This window comes from Heteronotia binoei, chromosome 13 (genome assembly GCF_032191835.1).
Source record: "Heteronotia binoei isolate CCM8104 ecotype False Entrance Well chromosome 13, APGP_CSIRO_Hbin_v1, whole genome shotgun sequence".
Taxonomy (NCBI): Eukaryota; Metazoa; Chordata; class Lepidosauria; order Squamata; family Gekkonidae; genus Heteronotia; species Heteronotia binoei.
In genome coordinates, this window is record NC_083235.1 from 64,275,470 (window position 1) to 64,298,980 (window position 23,511).

At 43.3% G+C, this 23,511-nt stretch overlaps 1 protein-coding gene across 3 annotated transcripts in view; it reads right to left on the reverse strand.

The window, feature by feature from the left end:
- Positions 1-23,511, reverse strand: part of CACNA1G (calcium voltage-gated channel subunit alpha1 G) — a 313,913-nt gene that overhangs the window by 178,521 nt on the left and 111,881 nt on the right. The window lies entirely within an intron of this gene.

Genomic DNA, 23,511 nt, shown 5'->3' on the forward strand with positions numbered 1-23,511 from the left:
AGGGTTGATATTAATCCGCACCTTCTGGATGCTTCTCTGGAGTTCCCAAAGCAAATATGATGTTGACTTTGGAATACTGATCAGATATTTATCATCTGTCTTTCTGCCAAGTAATGATAGGTCACTGGGCAGTAAACAATTTATAACAGAATATAAAGTTGTCACTATATATTTCACTGCTCATTAATACCTATTAAATATAATGTGAAAATAGGGTGACATTTGTATCATTGTCTTTCAGATTATGAGTAACCTATATTATCTTCCACAATATCTTCACATATACTAATTAAGGATTTCAGAAAATTTACTGCAATATGAAATCAATATTTTAAATAAAAAGCGATTTTCAATTTTCCTCTCATTTTCGAGTATGCCGCTTAAGCCCCCGTTTTAAAAGACCACGTCTCAAAATCATCGATTGTCCCCATAATAATGAAACCCATTTAAATATATCCAAATCTTTTTTTTATTAAAGATAGGGCTTATTTACAAAAAAAAAATGTCAAAATTTAAGTTGTATTACTGTAGAACTTCAGGAACAGGCATATCTCTATTTGGAGAACCACTATACAGTTACTTAAGAAGTACTGTGTGGGGTCCAGTGGATCTGTAAGTGGAAAGAGTGTCACTGGTTGCCCTATTCCCCTCTATCAGAAGTCCTTTTTGATTCTAGAAGTGCTGATTCCTTGAGTTGCAGCACCCCTGTGGATGAATGGGTTGGGGAGCAGCAGCCAGTGTTGCACCGACAGCAGTGGCTGCCTATAGAGTAGCTGATCCAGTTCAAGGTTCTAGTGTTAACATCCAAAGCCTTGTATGGCCAAGGACCTGCATATCTTTGGGGCCATCTCTCCCCATAGTGTTACACTCAACTGATCAACGTCTTCTGGTTATCCCCGGCCCCGAGGATGTCTGAGTGGCCTTAACTAGGGCCAGGGCTTTCTCTGCGCTTGCCCCAGCCTGGTGGAAAAGCTCCCACTGGAAATCAGGGCCCTCAGGAATTTGCTACAATTCCACTAGGTTTGTAAAATGGAGCTGTTCCACTGGGCTTTTGGATGAAGCAGAAAAACATCCAAATCCATTTCGGTGTCCCCTGTTGACAATGCTGGCCTTTGACCAGCCCAAACTGAACATCATTGTCGAGGCAAACCACTCTGACTGTTGTTTTTGTTATTTTAATACTAATAGGATTTTAATTATCTAAACTATACTGTCATCTGTATGACTTGTAGCCCTTCCTGAGCCTGCTTGCGGAGAGAGTGGGATAAAAATGGAATACAATTAAAAAAATTTTAAAAAAGGAAGAAGGGGTTGCTGTTCATTCCACTTCTGTCAGTGAAGCTACACTTGCAGAAAAAAGAGGAGGAGTACTTTTGTCTCCTTCCTCCTCATCCTCACTGCAGCCCTCCAAACTGCATGGCTTTTAGTCTATGCAGGTTCTATGACCCTGGGGGGTCAGCTTTTCCGGCAAAAATCTGCAATTACAAGTTTCTTCCACTGACAGATTGCTCGATTCAGTCCATTCTACTGTTCTTAATCCCAGCATTCACTGCTCAGCACTCTACATTCTAATATCATATTTGTAAACTAGTAAATTTTAAGACTACAAAACCTATGATGCAGTCCAGTTATAATTTAAGCACGCCTTTACCTAAGCATACAGTGCCATTAACTATAGTGAGAAACAGCCATAACCTGGACTAGGCAATAATTGGATAATGATTTTTCTGTTTCTAGCTAAGACAAAGCAAGCACATAAGTTAGCTTATTTTAATTCAATGTACATTCTACATTTTAAATGCTTTGAGCATGTGGAGTTAGTAGCCTCATGGGTTCTAATCAGCACAACACATTCATTTATTTATTTAAAACATTCCTCTCCCACCTCACATAGTAAATCCAATAACATATCACATGAATTTATGGAACTACAGGAAAAATATTACACAATAAAAATAATAAAAAAGAAATCCTATCAGTGTCAATAAAAAGTAATTTAAATGTCATTAGAAGTCCTGGCAAACCGCACGCTTTGTATATCTTCGTGAACACTTGAAGAGAATACATCCACCTCACCTCCTCTGGTAGCTTGTTCCCCAAGGTATGTGCCAAAACCAAACAAGTGAGAACTCTGGCAGAGGTTAAATGAAATAGGCCAAAGAACGGAGAATCATAGAATCACACATAAAGTTGGAAGTGACCTCCAGGATCATCTAGTCCAACCTCCTGCACAATGCAGGAAACTCACAAATACCTCCCCTAAATTCACAAGATCTTCATTGCTGTCAGATGGCCATCTAAAAACCTCCAAGGAAGGAGAGCCATCCACCTCCTGAGGATGTTGAAGAGAAGCTGTCAAAAATACTTATATAGGGAGAAAAAGTCCTTGGAATGATTTAGAATACTGAACCAACGCAGCTGCTTAAGCATGGAGGAAACTTGGTCACATGGACTGGTCCCTGATAATAAATGGGTCATTATATTTAGAAACAACAGAAGTTTCCAAGTTGTCTTCAAGGGCAGCCCCACATCAAGGACAAGCTGCCAGAAGTGCTTTTACTTGTCATCTGCCTGGAGTAGGACTCTGAAAAGGCAACGTATACATTCCCTAAATAAATTTCCTAAAACAGTGATATTCAGAAGCTTGGGATCCACATGTGCAGGGGTTGTTTTGTAGAAAAATAGGTGGTGGAGGGAGTAATCCAGGGATTGTTACGCAGCTGCACCTACTATTCAATGGACAAGGTGGGGAGGAGGAGAGGGAACCCTCAGAAGGGTTCAGGAGCTGTGCTCCTGTGAGCTCCTGCTGAATCTGAGGCCTGCACACGTGGTTCCTTGACATGCCACTTGTGGCTCTTCTGAGCCAATGTGACACCTACCTAATGTGTCAGTAAAGTGGACAAAGTTCTTGTCTGGAGGCACTTGTGGTTGGCAGGTGGCACCTTAAAACAACTCCCACAGAGTAATGGTAAACTTTGAACCTTCTTGAGCCTCAGGCCTCATGCCAGGGATTGAAGTATGGTATATGTGACTGTTTTGGTTGATGCTAACTGCAAATATGGCTTTCTGCATGCTGTGGAATGAATGCCACTGATACAATATAGGGACTAAACAGGGTTGAGCTCCTCCCTCTTTCTATATTAGGAAAGCTGTTTCAGAACTGAGTCTCAACAAGAAGATGCCAATGAATGTGGAAAAGAAAAGAATGGCCTACAAACTGAAAACACTAAATCTACATTACAATTTCAAATAAAGAAGACATCAAAGACTGCAACAGCTACTAGACCACTGCATTAATTTCCTATGTCAGCAAAGTGATGATCAAAATTGTACAGCGCTCTTACCATATCTGGAATGAGAAATGCCAAATGGTCAAGCTGAATGCAGAAAAGGAAGAGGCACTGGAAATCATATTGCAAATTTACATTGGTTACTACAGCATATAAGAACATTTCAGAAGAAAAGCTGTTGGTGTTTTATAGATTGCATCAAAACTTTCGACTGTGTGGATCATGAAAAGCTGTGAGTGAATGGTTTGAAAATAAGTGAGTGTGCCACAACACATGATTGTTTTGATGCACAACCTGTATTCTGGATTAGAGGCTAGTGTTAGGACAGAACGTGGAGAAACAGAATGGTTTCCATTGGCAAACATGTCAGACAAGCATGCATTTTATCTCCCTTCCTGTTCAAACTATTTACAGAACATATTATAAAGAAAACTGGATTAGATTTAGATGAAGGTGGAGTAAAAATTGGTGGAAGGAACATTAACCATTTAAGATATGCCAATGACATCACATAGCTGGTAGCAAACAATGACTACTGATAAGGGTTAAAGAAGAAAGTGCCAAAGCAGGATTACAACCAAATATCAAGAAGACTGAAGTGATGACTACTAAGAAATTATAGTTTAAAAACTGACAATGAAGAAACTGAAATTGTTAAAGGTTTTCTATTCCTTGGCTCAATCATCAACCAAAAGGGTTACTGCAACCAAGAAATCAGAAAGAGAATGAGACTTGGTAGGGCAGCCGTGAAGGAACTAGAAAAGATCCTTAAATGTAAGGAAGTGTTGCTGGAGACCAAGATTAAAATAATTGGAGTTGGAGATAGATCATTTTATCCTCATCTTGACACTGGAAGGCAATACATAGTGAATTGGGCTGACGCTTGTGAGAGGCCTCTATGACAAAGCTAAATTCCCACAAAGGAAATGGGAGAAAGAATTTTTAAAAAAGCTAAGTGAAGGTACAGCTGTGCACATACAACAGATGTTCTGTGTGCTAAATGCATCTTATTTATTTATTACTTTAAATTTCTATCCCGCCCTCTCTGCAAGCAGACTCAAGGCAGCTAACATTCAGTTCAGACATTTATAATTACAGTTTAAACCAATAAAATACAATTACAATGAAAACATTCCATGGTGCTGTACAACTTCGATATAGGCGGGCTCTTTCTTTCCTGATAGTAATCCTATAGTAATCATAGCTCTTTAGCAATGTGGGGTGGCAGTCCTCTTCCGGTTTAGATGTTAAAGGCCTGTTGAAACAATTCAGTTTTGCAGGCCCTGCGAAAAGTAGAGAGATCCTGCAGGGCCCTTATGGCCTCCGGGAGGACATTCTACATTTCTGGTGCTGCCACTGAGAAGACCCTAGGTTGTGTGGAGCATAGCCTGGCCTCCTTTGGTCCAGGGATGGATAGTAGGTTTTGTTTCCCTGAATGCATAGGGAATGCATATTCCCATAGATAGGCAGGACCTCGACCAGAAAGGGCTTTAAAGGTCAATGAAAACACATTGAAATGGACTCAGAACACAATAGGTAGCCAATGCAGCTCTTTCAGCACTGGCTGATTATGCTCCCATTGAGGAAGCCCCATTAGCAGCTGTGCCGCAGCATTCTGCACTAGCTATAGTTTCCCAGTCAGGGTCAAGGGTAGCCCCATGTAGAGAGCATTACAGTGATCTATTTTCAAGGTGACATTAGCGTGGATCACCATAGCTAAGTTGTCATGCTCCAAAGAAAGGGGTCAACTGCCGCACCCACCGAAGATGAAAAAAGGCAGATCTGGTAGTGGCTGCTACCTGGGCCTCCATTGTCAGAGAGGACTCCAGGAGCACTCCCAAGCTCTTGACCTTAGGGGCTGGTATTAGTGATGCCCTGTCAAGAGCCACTAGCTTTTATAACTGTGAACTTAGAATTTTATAACTGTGAACTTAGAATTGTTTGGGATAATGTTGATTTTAAAGTCTTGTATATTTATTGTATTGTATATTTTATGGATGCTGTTAGCCGCCCTGAGCCTGCTTAGGCGGGGAGGGCGGGATATAAATAAAATTTATTATTATTATTATTATAAGCCAGGATGGGCACGGGTCCAACCCACAGGTAGTAGAGCGTACAGGAAAAAGGATTCTGTCGACCTCCTCCAGGCTGAGTGGAGTGAAGGAATCTAGAAATGGACGTGCTCAGTGCCTTGAGTTCTTTCACTGCATCAATTGTGGTGGGAAGGTCGTGTTGGAGCAACGAGACCTTATCTGTGAAAAAACTCGCAAAAGCCTCACAGCCGATGGTTTACCTTGGTTACCTAACATTTGGTTTACCTTGTGGTACGGTTGTTAGTGACCGAATTATATTAAATAATTGTGTTGTGTGTGGGGTCGCAGACACAATCTGGGACACAAAGTAAGTCTTCTTTGTGGCTCGAACTGCCATCTCATAGGTCCACATAAATGACCTACAAGATGTTCTTGTAGGTTCATCACGAATGTGTCGTCACTGTCTCTTTAGCCATCTTAATCGCCGTTTCATCGATCGCAGCTCCGGGTATACCACAGGGCGGATCGTGAACGAGGATGAAGAGGACGTCAAGGAGCGATCTCGTCGATGGCTGCAGAGAGCTGGCTATTCCAGATCTCTACAAGCTCATCCAACAAGTCAACAGAGGGTCAAGGACCCCGCAAAGCTATTTGAAACCGCATAGGGTCCATCTGGCTTCGTGGGCAAGCCAAAACTTGCTCACTGTTTTTTGATCTCCTTTTGACCTATGGCTATGACCTATGGATCCTTTTGGCTATGAGGTCACTAGCTTATATCATCAGAGTTTTGATTACTTTAGCATACAGTGCTCCTTAGATCTCTAAATAATCCACCTGATCACACATGCTGCTTTGAGACTAGGTTCTCCATATCCAGTCCTTCCCAAAAGGAATAATTCCTATTCATATGAATTATTCCTCTTGGGAAAGACCGGTTGTGGAAAACCTAGTCTCAAAGTAAAGTTTGTGACTGTGCTACTTCATCTTGGCAATGAGAGCAAAAGCTTGCCCGCCCCCCCCCCCCCGCACCATTAGCCAATATTACAAACTAGGGGTTGGATCCAACCAGCTTTTCCACTGGTGAAAAAGTGTGTCCTCTTCATCCTCTCAACAGGTTAAACTAGAAATAATGGGAACTGCATGGACTACCATAAAGTGGTAGTTTTGGACTAGGACTTGAGTCATCCAAGTCTGAATCCCTTCTCTGTCATGGAAGTGCACTGCATGATCTTGGGCCAGTCATATACTCTCATCCTAACCTACCACACAGGATTGTTGTGAAGATAAGGAAAAATGAGTCCCCTGTGGGAAGAAAAGTGGGATATAAACAAAGAAAATGAATTCAAAATTGTCCAAAAAAAACCCCCTGCACAGATGGGGGCTGTAGTAAGGTAGAGAGATAGACAGAACTAGGCTTGCCAATCCCCAGGTCCCAGCGGGGGTTCTTCCGCTTTCCTTGGTTCCTTCCCGCTCCCAGTCAGCTGGCCGACGGGGGAAGCCCCGCCCCCAGAGGACCATATGCCTTTCCACCTCTGGAGGCTTCAGTCTCCAGTTGAAAGGTTTCCTCTTGGGATGGTGTGTCTGTGTTACTTTGAAGAAGTTGGCAGCAGCTCGTGAGTAGAGAGACCAATTGCTCACTTCAGAGTTGTCGGGGGGGGGGGGGAGGAAATGTCTGCTGAGCACTTCATTATTCCCTATGTGGAGATCGATTCTCATAGGGTAATTGATCTGGAGGTTTCGGGGGCTCTGGGGGAGCTGTTGTTTGAGGTAGAGGCACCAAATTGGGGTAGAGGCACCAAATTTTCAGTATACTATTTAGTGCCTCTCCCCAAAGTACCCCCCAAGTTTCAAAACGATTGGACCAGGGGGTCCAGTTCTATGAGCCCCAAAAGAAGGTGCCCCTATCCTTCATTATTTCCTATGGAAGGAAGATATTTAAAAGGGTGTGCTGTCCCTTTAAATGTGATAGCCAGAACTCCCTTGGAGTTCAATTATGCTTGTCACACCCTTGTTCCTGGCTCCACCCCCAATGTCTCCTGGCTCCACCCCCAATGTCTCCTGGCTCCACCCCCAAAGTCCCCAGATATTTCTTGAATTGGACTTGGCAACCCTAGACAGAACTCAGTGAAAAATATGGCTTAGGGCTGCCAGGTCTGTGTTGGAAAAAACTTGGAGACTTTGGGGGTGGATCTGGGAGAGGGTGGGGTTTGGTGAAGGGAGGAGCCTTAACATGGTACAATGTTATATCCACCCTTCAAAGCAACCATTTTCTCCAGAGGAGCTGATATCTGACAGCTGGAGATCAATTGTAAAAGCAGGAGATCTCCAGGCCCCACCTGGAGGCTGGCAACCATAAGAATGACTGCATCCCACCCTAGAGCTTGGGTCCTACACCCATTTAGGTTGTTCAAATTCTGTTCAAGTCAGTAAGATTTAAGTTGCTCAATCCACTGCAGGTTAGCAGACTAGTTCTCAGGAAATATTTGTATTCATTCAAAGAGAAGGAGTAAAGCCCTGGAGCAAAATAAGAAAAAGGATTGTATCTTAATACTTTAAAGATTTTTAGTTCTGTTCAACAGAACTTGGGTTAGATGTTCATGTATACATATAAAACACAGTACAAAACTGCGGATCCCCCTCCCCTTGAGACAAGAGCAGCAGTCGTCTTGGCAACATGCTGGAGTTTGCCCCCCTTGCCAGAGTTTCAGATGTGTTCAGGGGACCAACCCCATGGGGTACAAGGTTAGCTGCTTGGCACAGAGATTGCCAGATACACTCCTAGATCCCATTGAAAATCCCTCTCACATTCTGTGTCCCTTCAATATATAAAACTCCCCAAGAAATGTCATGCCCTTCAGGATCTGGGCGCTTCAGCCTGGTGTTCACATCCCTGAGACCAAGCAGCTCCATGTTTTTTGTTCCAGGTGCCTGACGTGATTTCTTCTCCACTGGGTGCACTAAGTGTCTTATTCCCAAACCTCTGAGAAAACCATGATTTGCTGTTCACCCAAGCAGGATGTGCACATGTTCTGTCCTTTTCAGTGATGCCATGCTTGATGCTCCATGTACATCTTTAAATGGCAGAGAGCTGAGGGGGAGAAAAACCAATCTTTTTTTTGGCTTGCATTACTTTCTTGCAAAGTTGCAGAGTATGCGTTTATAAACAGACCACAACCACCTCTCTGAGCAATTCCCTGTTAACTTAATATTGCGTTCTTCACTTGGGTGGGAGGACAGGCAAGGTGCCCCTTATTAGTACATAGATTTACTTTTTCGGCACATCCTTAAAGCACATTTGATATTAAACTCATTTTTCATCTCAAGTCAGCCAACCTTTCCATTCACTCACAATATGTATACAATTATATATAAAGCCAAACTCATACGAGTAGGCAAGTTGTACTATAAAGCAATTTCAAATGGTCTTATTAAAACATGTGCTTTGAATGGAAAATGTCTTATTTACAATCTCAATGGCACTGAGGGATTTTGCATGTAGCTATTTTCATCCTGCAGGATACGTTATCCTGATGCAAATACTGAAGGCTCCCATAGCAGAAGTGCTAATCTGCTTAATCTAATATTCCACACTGAATTCTTACACAGTTTCTTCTTGAAATACCACTCAGTCTATGCACTTATCATTCTCTGCAGTCCTATAAGAAAATTATATATCAAAACTGTCCAAGCTTAACTCACACTCAATGCAAGGAGCAGAAACCATTCATTACTGTCAGTTTAAATATAATGTGGTTCTATGCTTAAACTGTTTCTAAAGATTATAATTTCTGTATCTATTATGCCTCCAATTGTCATTCAATACCAGTAGAAGACAGTAGCAGTAGAAAAACAAACACTGCAAGAAACCTCAGATCCTATGTTTTTTCCCCCAATACGCAACCACATTTTGGGGGAAGGGGGGCGGGGTAGGATAGCGTCATATGAATTATAACAGCAATGTAATTTACAGATTTTAAAAACTGTCCCCAATCAGTCATATTAAGAATTTAAGGAAATGTTTTGATTAGCGCAATAGCATGATGGGCTCCACTCATTTTTCTGAATACATTTTCCCCATTCCATTTCTAACACAATACACTGAAACAACGGCAGAGAATTCATTGTGCCCAGTAAAGGCAACAGTGGCAATGGTAAAGGACAGCATGCGGTCATGATGCTTTACTATCAAACCTGCATGGCTTTCGTAATTCACCACATTCTAGCCCAAGGGTGCCGAACTCATTTGTTACGCGGGACGGATCTGACATAAATGAGACCTTGTTGGGCCGGGCCATGTGTGTTATAAAATGTAATGCCAGGGAGCAGAGATATAAACTTTATAAAGCACAGAGACAAACACAATTAATGATTCAAAAACTTAAAATAAAACATGCTTTAACGATTAGCACTTGTACTGAGAACCGAGACAATTGGAAGGCAACATTCTTTATTGCGAGCACATTACAAGAGAGGGAACACGCGGGCCGGGCCCTGCTTATATACATTGCCCGGAACTGCCCCCTGGAATTGACCAGGCCAATCCTGGTCCATCCAAACTTCCCGCCACAGGTCTTAGTGGGCGGGGTGAATGGCGAGCTACATCCGGGGACCCTGGGGTCGCCTTCTGTAGAGCCCGCCATGCGGTACACTTTAAGGTCAATACGTAACAGCACTCATTGGTCTTAAAGGTGTTTTATTTGTATCTCTCCTGTGTGAGCCAGGGAACTGCACAAAGGAAGCTCTGGCTCTTTCCTTCCTTCCCCAGGGGACAACAAAGGGGAGGAGCCTCAGCTAATAGAAGGAAGAGAAGCTTGGCACAGTAGCTCTGTGCAATTGAGAGAGCCTGGCAAAGCAAGCTCTCGCTTCCCCCCGTCTCCCCAAGGGAGGAGCCTCAGCCAATGGAGAAAATAGAGGCTTTGCTCTGTAGCTCCTGTGCAATTGAGCAAGTCTGGCAAAGCAAGCTGTGATGCAAAAGGAAGCGAAAGAGAGCAAGAAGGAAGCAGATGACAGCCAGCTGCTCGGGGGCCTGATAGGAGCCCTCCAGAGGCCCGATTCAGCCCCCAGGAGGCATATTTGACCCCTAGCCTCTGTTTAAAAACCTCCAAGAAAGGAAAGCCCACCACCTCCCGAGGAAGCCTATTCCCCTGAGGAACCGCTCTGTCAGGAAGTTCTTCCTAATGCTAAGTCAAAACTCTTTTGATTTAATTTCACCCTGTTGGTTCTGGTCCAACCTTTTGGGACACTTCCCTTCAAGTAGTTGAAGATGGTGATCATATCATCTCTCAGTCATCTCCTTTCCAGGCTAAACATATCCAGTTCCTTCAATCTTTCCTTGTAGGACTTAGTCTCCAGACCCCTCACCATCCGCTCAAGTCAAATGAACAGTAAAGGCTGTCAAAGATTGTCAAGTATCCTGGTCTACAGTATGGGCATTGGGGACTGGCATCTTCCTTACTCAGAGCTCATATGAAGCATCATGCAGAACAAGGATCTTAACTCTCATTCTACTCTCATGCATCCCAAATCTGGCAAGCATCTGTAATGCAATGAGAAATCTCACAAATAACGATGACTCATCACAAAATAGCTGAGGGCATATTCTTATGCAATTTTTTAAATATTCAATACACCAGATTCCCTCAAGGCACAAAAGAGATTCCCTCTTCTTAGCCTGCACATCTCTGCACAGCAGATGAAGGGACCTATGGGGGTGCACAGGCGGTACAGCTGTAACCAGGGAAAAAGAACTATTGATGTGTAGGGATGCTGCAAAGTTTGTTAAGGAAGAGTCTGTAAGGTAGACGTTAACCGTTTTTGCACACAGCTCACCTTGCAGTCACAATCCTGTTCCCTCCACAGCGTCTGGTCGGATTTCCCACCATCTGCGCCGAAGTTACAGGAAGTGCCGCAGCTTTTGCGTAGCAAACGTAAACCGCTAAAACCCAGGTTACGTTTGCTACGCAAAAGCCGCGGCACTTCCTGTAACTCCGGCGCAGATGGTGGGAAATCCGACAGGCGCTGCGGAGGGAACAGGATTGTGACGGCGAGGTAAGCTGTGTGCGAAAACTTTGATGGGAAGTGACTGCGGTGAGCCAAACCTTGGATTACTTTGCTTGTGCAGAAAATGTCAAGAATTTTTTTGTAAACTAACTGGTGCCTGTATAGTAATCAGCTGCTTCTGCCATGCCTCCCATGTACGATTTGAGTGACAGGGAAGGGAAGGTTACGTAAGGCTGGGAGAGGGGTGGGAAGAGTGGCTGGGAGAGTGGCTATGAGAGGGGTGGGAAGGGAAGTCTCTGCAGCAGCTGCAGGGGTGGGGGAAGGCCCTGGGTGAGTTAGCAGCTTGGGAGGATCCTTCCTCCTCAGGCAGCAGTGGGAGGGAAGGTTACAGAGGTTGAGCCACTGAGTGTCCTCCGAAAAAAATAATGGCCCCGACTTTCCAAATCCTAGCTACAGGGCTGTCCAAGGAAGCCTTTAGAGAAAGGCAATGGTAAACCACCTCTGCTTCCCAGCTGTAGCTGATCTACATACATAATGGATGAACATGGTGTCTTGGTAAACCAAGTTATCCATGATCTGGGAATGGGGACCAAGAGAAGAACATGTAGTTGAGAAGCATATTGTTAACAGACAATGCTTTTCTGGGGGAGGCCCAACAGTTAGGATACCCTAGTAAACCTGCACCCAGTTACCTGAATTTGCTGAAAACCTTTCATCCACCCAAAGAAGAGATGCTCATGATGAACATGTTCTCTGACAAAAGAAAAAAAAAGATCTAGGCACTGTGCTCTTATAAATTCTATTGGAATACAGTACAGAAAAAGATGACAAGCATGAAAGCATGACTGGAGATAGGAAGCAAGTTCAAGTCCCCTCCCACACCTGTGTTTGTCCTTTTTGCAGGAAAAACAAGCAACTTCCAATAACTTGGCTATTTTGCTGTGACACCACATTATTCCACAGAGGAATGCAGTCCCGCTTAGTAGGCCTTGATTCTTGGGCAGATAGGGTTGCCAGCCTCCAGGTGGGACCAGGAGATCTCCTGCTTTTGCAACTGATCTCCAGCTGGCAGTGATCAGCTCCCCTGGAGAAAATGGCTGCTTTGAAGGGTGGACTCTGTGGCATTGTACCATGCTGAGGCCCTTCCCCTACCCAAACGCCGTCCTCTCCTGGATCCGCCTCCAAAGTCTCCGGGTATTTTTCAACACAGGCCTGGCAACCCTAGCTAACATTCAGAGCTTGACTCAAACCCAGATATCCTGATCTCTGCTGTGAAGATTATGCTTTGTAATGAAACATAATCAGGGCACAGAACTGAAAGAAAATATATCAGCATTCACAGTGGAAATTTCTGGTTAAGGCTCATTTGTCACAATGTTTTCACTTGCTTCCCAATACCATAACCTTTTTTGGAAATCCTCTGAGCGTACATATAATGCAGTAGGAAGGGAAGCCATTGCTTTTCCCCCTAGAAAGTGAGATCTGGGGGCGGGGGGAGAGGGATTGACAGTGGGCGTTTTCGCGCAGGGCTTACCCCGGAGTGACGTCCCTCTTCACCGCGCAGCGTCTGCGCGGATTTCGCACCAACTGCTCCGCAGAACCCGGAAGAGCTGCGAAGAGCCGCGGCTTTTGCATCGCAAATGTAAAGTTGGTTTTTGGCGGTTTACATTTGCGATGCAAAAGTCGCGGCACTACGCGGCTCTTCCGGGTTCTGCGGAGCAGTTGGTGCGAAATCCGTGCAGACGCTGGGCGGTGAAGAGGGACATCGCTCCGGGGTAAGCCCTGTGCGAAAACGCCAAGTGTCTTGATCGGTGCTGAAAATGTTTCTCCTTAATGTAGACAATGAGAACCGTCCATGCGTAAAATGTCCTTAACCATTTAGGCGGAAGAGGAGGGTGGAGTTTCCCTATGGTGGAACAGAGAAACCCAATTTTAACGTTGAAATGGAGCCAAAATTAGGAATAAATTCATAAACCAGGCCCTTGGTGTGTGTGTATGGGAAAGAATCTTTCTACCCAGGGGTTATTTTGTAGAAAAATAGGTGGTACAGCTCATCTAGGGATTGTTATGCGGCTGCACATACTATTCAATGGACAAGGAGGTGGAACTCTCAGAAGGAGGAGGAGGAACTCTCAGAAACGTTCAGGAGTTGCGCTTCCGTGAGCTCCTATTGAATCTGAGGCCTGCTTCTACCACAGAAACAAAGCTCCAAGTTCTTAAGAAAATCCTCAGTGTTAAAGCAGCCATGGAGAAAATATAACTCCCATGCTCCTTTGCTAAATTGCATTTATATAACACAGTCCTAGGGTTGCCAATCCCCAGTTGGAGGCAGGGGATCCCCTGCTTTGGAGGCCTCCCCCCACTTCAGAGTTATCAGAAAGCAGGGGCGGGGGAGGTTTGAATGTCTGCTGGGCACTCCATTATACCCTATGGAGACTGGTCCTCATAGGGTATTAATGGAGAATTGATCTGTGGATATCTGGGGCTCTGAGAGGGCTGGTTTTGTGAGTCAGAGGCACCAAATTTTGAGCACAGCATCTGGAGTATCTTCTCAAATAACCCTCCAATATTCAAAATATTGGAACACGGGGTCCAATTCTATGAGCCTCAAAAGAAGGTGCCTCTATGATTTCCAATGAAAGGAAAGCATTTAAAAGGAGCACAGTCCCTTTAAATGTAATGACCAGAACTCCCTTTGGAGTTCAATTGTACTTGTCACGACCTTGCTCCTGCCTCCACCTCCAAAGTCTCCTGGCTTCACCTCCAAACTCCCCAAATGTTTCCTGAGCCACGCCTGGCAACTCTATACAGTGCACATGCATGACACTAATTATGTATTCATGCTGTTGAGCTATACATGAAGGTGCCCAGCAAACTCCAATGAATGGCTCAACAATCATTTGATCTGATCATCAATCAGCTTTGATTTGTGACTGAATTATGACATGAGCTGAACCCACAGGAGTTTATGCACTTCTACTGGCATGTGTGCATTTCTCCCCATTACTACTTTTAGCACATTTGGGCTAAAGAAATCCAACACCCCACAAATATACTCCCTGCTTTCCCCTTTCTTCCATTCCCATGTGCTATGCTATTATGTCATTTATAGTCTATGCTCTACTCTACTGAGAGATTGCTTTGGTACTTGGGGCAGTATGTATTTTGTGCTCAATTTATGAAATAATAGAACATAAGCCAATAAAAACAAACTATTATAGAACCTAGGCTGTGTCTAATTCCGATATGTTATAGACACTGTTTCTTTATTTTCTTATACACCCATCCTTTTCACCAGAAACTATAGAGACAGACAACAGTAACCAGCCAATTCTTCCTCTCATTGCCTGAAGTGATGAAAATAATTCCTAATAATTACCCTGAGCTCAGAACACTTTATCTTCTGGATTCCACGGGGGGGGGGGGGGGGGGGAGCCATCTTGAAGTAAGAAGAATCCATAATTGGTATTAATGTCCTAGGTAGGATTGAAAGAATTGAAAGAGTTCTCTTTCAGTGTTGATGAGAAATATAGTCTGCTTCCATTGTTTATCTGACAGGAAAACCATTAGCGACAAAGAACTTTTTGCAACTAAATGACAGCCTTTGACTTTGCAGCTGCACTGTATTATTAGGATTCTGTAACGACTGGTGCTTGCACAGGGGACTACCTTTAACCTCAGGCGCATTCAAAGCATATTTTAAGATTGTGTGGAGTTGGTCACTACATCCACTGTGGTTACCTCCATTTAGTAGCATAGATTTTTATCTCTCATTTTGATTACAGAGTGCCTGAGGAAAAATAAACCTCTCCCTAATTCTTTTCCTGTAAAATCCCAACCAGCTATGGTAGTTGAGGCCAGGGTGGAGGTGGATTTTGACATCTACATATAGTAACCGATCTCTTGCTACCCTATTTCCAAAAAGTGTCATCTGTCCTAGCTCTGGTATATGTTTAAGTGGTGTGAGCATCTGCCACTGTCCCTCAGAAAAGCTCAAAACAAGGTTTTACTAACACTGGCACAGAGATTCCAAATGCTGATCTGTGATTTGCAACTAAAACATATGGCCCCCTTGCCCTAATCTCCTTGATTAAAGCCATGTCTACTAATCTAGCGGTAGCTCAGAGATCCAAAGCCAAGCAGCACACTCATCCACAAAGCACCCCCTGACAGCTCCATCATAAGCAGAGAGGTATTGCTCTACATTCTCTGGAGTAGTCACTCAGGTCTCTCTCTGCCTCACAGCATGTGCCAGTATACATCGTTGCGTGTTTGCTTCTCATTGAATTGTAGGCTTTATTTTTTACATCCACCTGCACATGCTCAAGACTGGGCTGAAGGCGACCTTCAGTCTTTGTGTGAAGGCCACTTCTGCCTGTCCTGTTCAATGACATCAGCATCTACGTGCACCAATGTCTACTGGGCTAGATCCAGTGATCCCGCAGTTCAAGGACTGCACAGCTTCCCTGCCCTTCAATTGCCAGGCTTGTGCTCCTTGCATGGAATAACAACTGCGCACATGCAGGGTTGCAATGACCTCTTCTTCTACCAGCAGAATTGCACTGATGCAGGAGGGAGCAATTTACCCCTCTTGCCTGTCCTCGCTGCATCCTCCTGATTTACACAGTTTTTATTCCACTTGGATCCTAGGGTCATCTTTCCTAATGCTGGAAGGGGCTGCTGGAGGCAGGGGGAAATGGGGAAGATCTATTATGACCATCAGTGCCTTCAGCTGATGGACTGCTGGTTCCAGCTGACTGTCCAGTTCCAGTAAAAAGGCCACTGAAAGGCACAGCTGAGGCTGTGGAATTCCCCTCATAAACAGAGGGGGAAATGTCATTTATATCTTGTAAGTTCATGCTATTTAAAACTAAGCTGTGTTTCAATTCTTACTGAAAAAATATTCAAAGCCAAAAAAAGTTCTTCTGGGCATAGTGGCTCCGTGGTAGAGCATCTGCTTGGGAAGCAGAAGGTCCCAGGTTCAATCCCCGGCATCTCCAAAAAAGGGTCCAGGAAAAATGGTGTGAAAAACCTCAGCTTGAGACCCTGGAGAGCCGCTGCCAGTCTGAGAAGACAATACTGACTTTGATGGACCAAGGGTCTGATTCAGTAGAAGGCAGCTTCATATGTTCATATAATCTATAGATAAGGATTTGAAAGAGGTTTTTGTGTTTCAAAAAGCAACATCTTCTTGGGAGGAACAACCATTTTACACTGGATCAGTTATAATGCCCAACAAAGATGGAGATTACAGGACGGGATTGTTCTCCGAGCAGAGATCACATTTAATTATTTGTTTGTTACAGCAAAGATCTAGATATAGGAATAATGCTAATTATGCAGCTTCATACATAAATCTACACGTGACATTCAAGAATATTTTAAATAGTTAATGCACTAATTGTTACCATGGGATGACCTGACTTCATGCTAGTTCTTCTTGCAATAAATACTACAGAGTTTAGTGTGCAGACATAGGGCTGTCACTGCTGAAGCTTAAATCCTATTATTATAAAGTGCTAGTAATAGTAACCTAACTCCCTGACTCACTGACTTTCAGTGACATTTAGGAATTGAAGCAAGGTTGATCTTGCCCACACATACATTCAAACCCAACTCTGGAGCTACAGAAACCCAGATTCCAAGATTGAAAAAGCACTAAAAATTATGCATGAAATCAGAGGATCTAATAAATATATGTCACTGTAAAGCATTATAGCCAACCCATCACAGATCAGACTGTGCAATCCAGGTCACAGCAGGCCACAAGCAAAGAGCAAATGCATTTCAGAAAGGTGCTTAGAGGGCAGATAGCTTGAATGACTCATTGCTTGAGTCAAGCGACAAAAGTGTGAAGGAAGGCAGAGCCTCCTTCCATCTAAACTCAGGGAAAATTCCTCCTGGATCTAAAATACAGCGATAAATCAATCCTTGAATGCAAGCACAAGTGAACCCAAAGAAATTTAACTTGTAACTTTAAAGAAGTTTTACAACTGAAAAAACAAATATGGACAAAACAAACAGAACAAACAGAAAACAGAGCATTCAGGTATGTAAAATAATTTGGGGGAGGGTTAGCTTCCCGTGTTCTTTATAAATTTTATTTGGATTCACTGATATGATATCACATGTTTGGGATCATTATTACATTTAAGTGATATTTGGTTTCAATGGGAAATCATTCCCACCTGTAACATCTCCCCTATCCATCCACCAAGGATGAAATCTCAGGCACTGTAACCCCTCACCCAAGAGAGATTTCCCCACCTCCAAATTGCAGACAGAAAGAAGTAGTTTTTCTTTTTTCTTGGATAAATGAAAGGCATCACACTTTTCTAGATTAAACTCCTCCCACCTCCAACTGGGATGAAATTCTTGGGGACTATAGCCCTTACTCAGGGGGAATCCTCCCTGCCAACCTGCAAAGAAGATAAAACATTTCTGTTTTAAAGGTTATTAAAAATCTTCCTTCAGAGCAGTCAGTCAGAGACTCTGATGAGTTTTTCATTGCTAACAGACAATGCTCTTAATTCTAATGTCCTTTTCCACCATTAGGGTCTGGGGCAGGTGAAAATTGGGGATAGAGGCATATTTTAAATCAACTGTCAAAGGGAACTAAACCCTACACATACATGCACTTTTAATAAGGATGTATTATGGTTAATCACCTGTGGCTTGTAAATAATGGTCTTTGACTGTAAATACACATTCATTCACACAAATTTTACTTGAGGTTCCTTCTACCTTGAGCAGGTTTCTGGAGAGATTGCAAACAAATTTGCTAAATGAAACTTACTCTACATCCTGTTATCCACTGTGGAGACAGTCTGGAAACAGTTAAATGCTCCACACAGTGAGGTAAGGCACAAAATGACATGGGTTTTGGACATAAATTACATGCACAATACCGGTTACAAGATGGTGTCTTTTTAAACATAATACATAGGAGGAGAAGGATTGAGTGTCCCCTCTAAAATGAGTTAGTGTGAGCTAGCTCACAGTTTTTTTAGCCTCCGGCTCACACATTTTTATCTTAGCTCAGGAGGGATGGCCCCTGAGCAAACTAATAATGTAGTAGGTCGCAACTTTAATGCCAGTGGCTCATGAAATAGAATTTTTGCTAACAAGACTCTACAGTTTTGGGGGAGTGTTGCTGACCCCTCTACCTACTCTATGTCCCTCCAAAGAAGATTTTTGCCCCAAAGCAACATAAAAAACAAAATTTAAAATGACAAAAGTGAAGTAAATAAGTTTAATTAATTAACTATTTTTATTTTTGGTTAATGACAACCAGCTCTGCAGTTCATACATCCTGTTCCAGATGAAGGGAATATATTGAAGAAGAAGAAGAGAATAAGATATTGGATTTATATCCCGCCCTCCACTCCGAAGAGTCTCAGAGCGGCTCACAATCTCCTTTCCCTTCCTCCCCCACAACAGACACCCTGTGAGGTGGATGGGGCTGGAGAGGGCTCTCACAGCAGCTGCCCTTTCAAGGACAACCTCTGCCAGAGCTATGGCTAACCCAAGGCCATTCCAGCAGGTGCAAGTGGAGGAGTGGGGAATCAAACCCGGTTCTCCCAGATAAGAGTCCGCACACTTAACCACTACACCAAACTGGCTCTCCAACATAATATTGGTTTACAGAAAGTAAAATAGAAAGCCGAGCTGCAGTCTAATTCACCGCATTATGTTTAATTTTCAGTGTATGATGGGGCCCTATGTTTTGTGATGGATGGACCACTTACCCTCTTATCAAAAATTCCTTTCAAAAGGCTCTGGCTTCATGGCTATTTTGTTGAATAGCAGTTATTTAAGGATACATTTACAGATTATTCTCCAGTGACATGTACTACAGTCAGATCATAGAGTTCTGTGATATCTAATGGGCCATAACAATTTCATACTATGAGATTATGTGAAACCACAGTAATGGACAAGGCAAATATTGCACTAATTGGCCCATGATCATTTGCAAAAATGAGATTTTGTCTCTCCAGTGTTCTATGCCTCAAGTTTCTATAAAACATTAGCCTTCTCAGGTTCTTTTGATTCTGTTTGAGAACTGGCCATCTCCTCTGCAACTTTATTTCACAGGATTATTCACAAATGCATTCTAAATTACCTCTTAATACGTGCACACACATCCCATCCCATCCCATGAGTTCTTTATACTTTTTGTGAACTAGTGTACTACAGGAATTACTTTTTAATATAATGCAATAGCTATGATCTAATTCAGTGGCTACTTACTTGTATGCATATTAAGATTTAATGGGGTTTATTCACAAACCTGAATTTCAAAAACCCAGAGTCAGTTTCTGGATCCCATTTCTGCATCCCAAATACCTATACTTTCAAAACATAATCATATGAGTTAATAATATTAAGATAAGACTAGTAGAAAAATGAGAGTGCCCTGTTTGATTAGACTCATGGTTTATCCAGTACAGCATCCTGTTTCACACAGTGGACAACCAGTTGCTCTGGAACACCAACAACCAAGAGTTTGTTGCTTAGAAGGGTATAACTCTTTTTAGAATTGCACTGCAAACTGTTTGATTCAGCTTATGCAAGCAGTGATTTAGAGCTAAATGGGTAATTTTGTTTGTCACATTCTCAGCATTTAATCTCTAGGCAGTGTGGCCTTCAGGGGTAGACCAAACAACTTTGTTGTTAATTCAGTCAGTCATAAAACATATTTGCAGAAACATTTCATATTATGATTTCTGATACTGGCTTACCGTCTGACTGCAAGTATGGTTTGTAAATTCAAACATATTTACTGATCCCTTTCTCAGGATATTTGGTGATTTTTGACAATGGTTAATCGCTAAAGAAACTTTATATGGATTATAGTAAAAAAGTGAGATCATTGGACTATATCTTTTTTATTTTTTTGTTAATGGCTAAAGGACTATTATGAAGATGGATTATAATTATAACCTATGTTTTTTTTTCTATGAAGTGAGATTCTTTAATAGATAAAGTTTATTACCTTTTTAACAATTTAAATAAAATGCACTGCCGGGGGTCACCAAAAGGGTGAGGGATGGAGAAAATGTCACACTGATTCACAGAGCAGAAAAAGAAACCCTAACCTAGACTGACTGAGGAAGGGAGGAGGGAGACAAGCCAGAAAAAAGCTTCCTTTGATTGGCTGAGAACTCCTTTGGAAAGGGGAAAAAATGGTGTCCTATGCCAACAGACCAGAGAGAGAGAGAGGGAGGAAGGGAGGGAGAGGGAGAGACTAAAGTCCTGTGCTTAAGGCCAACAACATTGTCAGAGAGAGATTGTTGGTCTGAAAGGTCTCACTAAAGGCCTTTGAGGCAGAACTCATTGGGACCAGTCTTGACTATAGCTGCCAGTTCCAGGTTTTGTGGTGGAATCTGAGGAGGGCATAGGAGTTAGGGCTTCAGAGTGAGGTCTGCCGGACCCAGGTCCTTGCTGTGGAACCTGACTGAGTGATTTTGGACCAGTCACAGACTTCCAGCCTAGCCCACCTCACATGGTTGTGAGAGGAGAATGATGCAAACTGTCTTGGTGCCCCCCCCCACACACTGTGGAGAAAAACAGCCTATGTAGAGGCTGCAGAAAGGGGGAAGGTGATGGAAAGCTGAAGTCAGAGGGGCAGATAAAGGGAAGGAGATAGAGTTGCCAACTCCCGGTTAGGAAATTCCTGAATATTTAAGGGGTGGGGCCTGGAGAGGGTGGAGTTTGAGGAAGGGTAGGACCTCAGACAGGTACAATGCCATTTTCCCCTGGGGAATCACTGTTGCCAATCTCCAGTTGGCAGCTGGAGATAATTCAGAATTACAACTGCTCCCTAGATGGCATTTAGCACTCCTTGAGATGTGGGGAGTGAATGCCTTCAATTTGATGGGTGGGAAGATGGCAAGGGGGGGCACTCACCCAGAGCCTCTTTCTAGAGCCCGTTGTATTTTTCTTCATAACGGGCCTTATTCCTAGTATATCATAATTCTCTTGTGGGGTGGCCAAATGGAGCTCTCCTATTCATTTAGGGGTGCTTTCCATGCACTCCAGAAACCATTGGCTGATCACAGCTCAATCAGAGTCTTTTGCCTCCCACTGGCTGACTCCCTTGTCCCTGCCTACTCTGGGCCAAGAATGTTGAACAAACTTCCAAAAGCAGCCTTAGCCCAGAGAGAGACACATCTCCCACTGTGTCCTCTCTGTCAACTGGCCTCAGAAAGGACTTGCTGTACTGCAGCTTCACAAAAAGTGTTGTGGCTGCCACCAGCAACAGACTTCTGCTGCCCTATCAATGGCCTACGGACTGCCTGCGTTTACAGACAGCCTCCGGAGGTCGCCAAAATAAGCAAGGGAGCTGTCCCACATTTCCTGTCTATTATAAACTGACTCTGGAACAGCTCTTCTTCAAAAACAGCAAGTGATTTATTCAGCTCACAAAACACAAAGCACACAAGCCCAACAATATCCCCACTTATATGTACTCCAGACATTGCCTCCAGCCCATAATCTTTTAATAACTATATACAATATTACAAGTATCAAAGATTTCAGGTTTTCACGGCTGGTAACATCATTAGGGTTTGTAGAATCTTTCGGGATCAAGTGCCGTGTTCTACGGGAGAAAGTTTTCCTTCCAGACGTTTCGTTCTCAGCTGTGGAGAACATCCTCAGTGGCGTTGCAGCCGGTGACGTTGCTCCGGTGGCGTTGCAGCCTCAGTGGCATTGCTCCGGCTGCAACGCCACTGAGGATGTTCTCCGCAGCTGAGAACGAAACGTCTGGAAGGAAAACTTTCTCCAGTAGAACACGGCACTTGATCCCGAAAGATTCTACAAACCCTAATATTACAAGTGTCCCATAAATCAGCCAATACAAATGTTCATTTAAGGCCCAATCAGGACAGTTCCCTCCAAAACAGTTTCTTTCCTGATTGGGCACCGTTTAGAGTTCTTAGTAGTCTAGCTGAAGACTCAAGCTCTGGCAAGACAGAGTTCAATATACAACACTGTATTTCCTGCCTCTTTCCTGTCACTCCCTGGCTCCCTCCTCCCTTCAGCCTCATCCCAGCATGGTTGGCTGAGAAGGAGATAGGGTTGCCAACTCCAGGTTGGGAAATTCCTGGAGATTTGAGGAGTGGAGTCTGGAAAGGGTTGGGTGTGAGGAAGGGTGGGGCCTCAAACAGGTACAAGGCCACCCTCCAAACCAGCCATTTCCTCCTGGGGAACCACTGTTGCCAGTTGAAACATAAAAATACAACAGTTATATAGCTCATGGAATGCTGTGACCTACACAGCTGGCAGTCTTTACTTGAGGTTTCAGTGCTAGAAATGTACCTAGCTGATCACACCATGATGCTGGATTGACAAAAAGTTGCACATTTTCTATCTGCATTACAACAGAAATGAATAGATCCTCCTAACAATTTCTGAATCTAATTTGATTCAATATTCTTTTAATTCAAATTGGAGAATTTTGTCAACCTGAGACTGTGTTTATAGTTCCTACTGGCACAATATACGGTTGCTGGGTTCATGCCTGGAGCTCCTGGAGACCTTTGGGAGCAGGACATGATGGGAAAAAATGCCACACAGTGCCATTTCCAGGTGAAAATCAAGAAGAGACATCACTATGTCAAGTGATACTCTAGGGTTTTTACCATACAGATTGGTGGAATTCCTAGAACATCACTTGATGCAGTGATATCACTTCCTAGTCCCTTCCATTTTCCTCTCCCCCATTCCACCACCCTCTGCCATTCTTGCATGGGGATTAGGGAGCAACAGGTCCAGTTCTGCCTCTCTCAGAGTGCAGCCAGTGAGAGCTGAAGAAAAGCTCAGGAAAGGTTGATAGCTGAGATTGGACAGTTAGAGCAGAGAGAGGAAAGCAACCTCAGACTCAGAGGTGCAGGTAGGTTAGGCAGTGACAGGTTATTCATTTTTATTTTATTTATTTTTGTTAATTTATATTCCACCCTTTCCCACAAGCAGGCTCAGGGCGGATCACAACAAAAGTTAAAACAATCAAAAACGACAAGCTAAAACCATAAAACACAATAAAACAGATAACACATATATCAAATGCGGTGATTCCCATTGGGCGCATTCTATATATCAGTACAGCAGTAGGCCCAAAGATGAAATAATAAATTAAGATAAAATAATATAGCATCATGATAAGAAAGAAAAAGCACAATAAA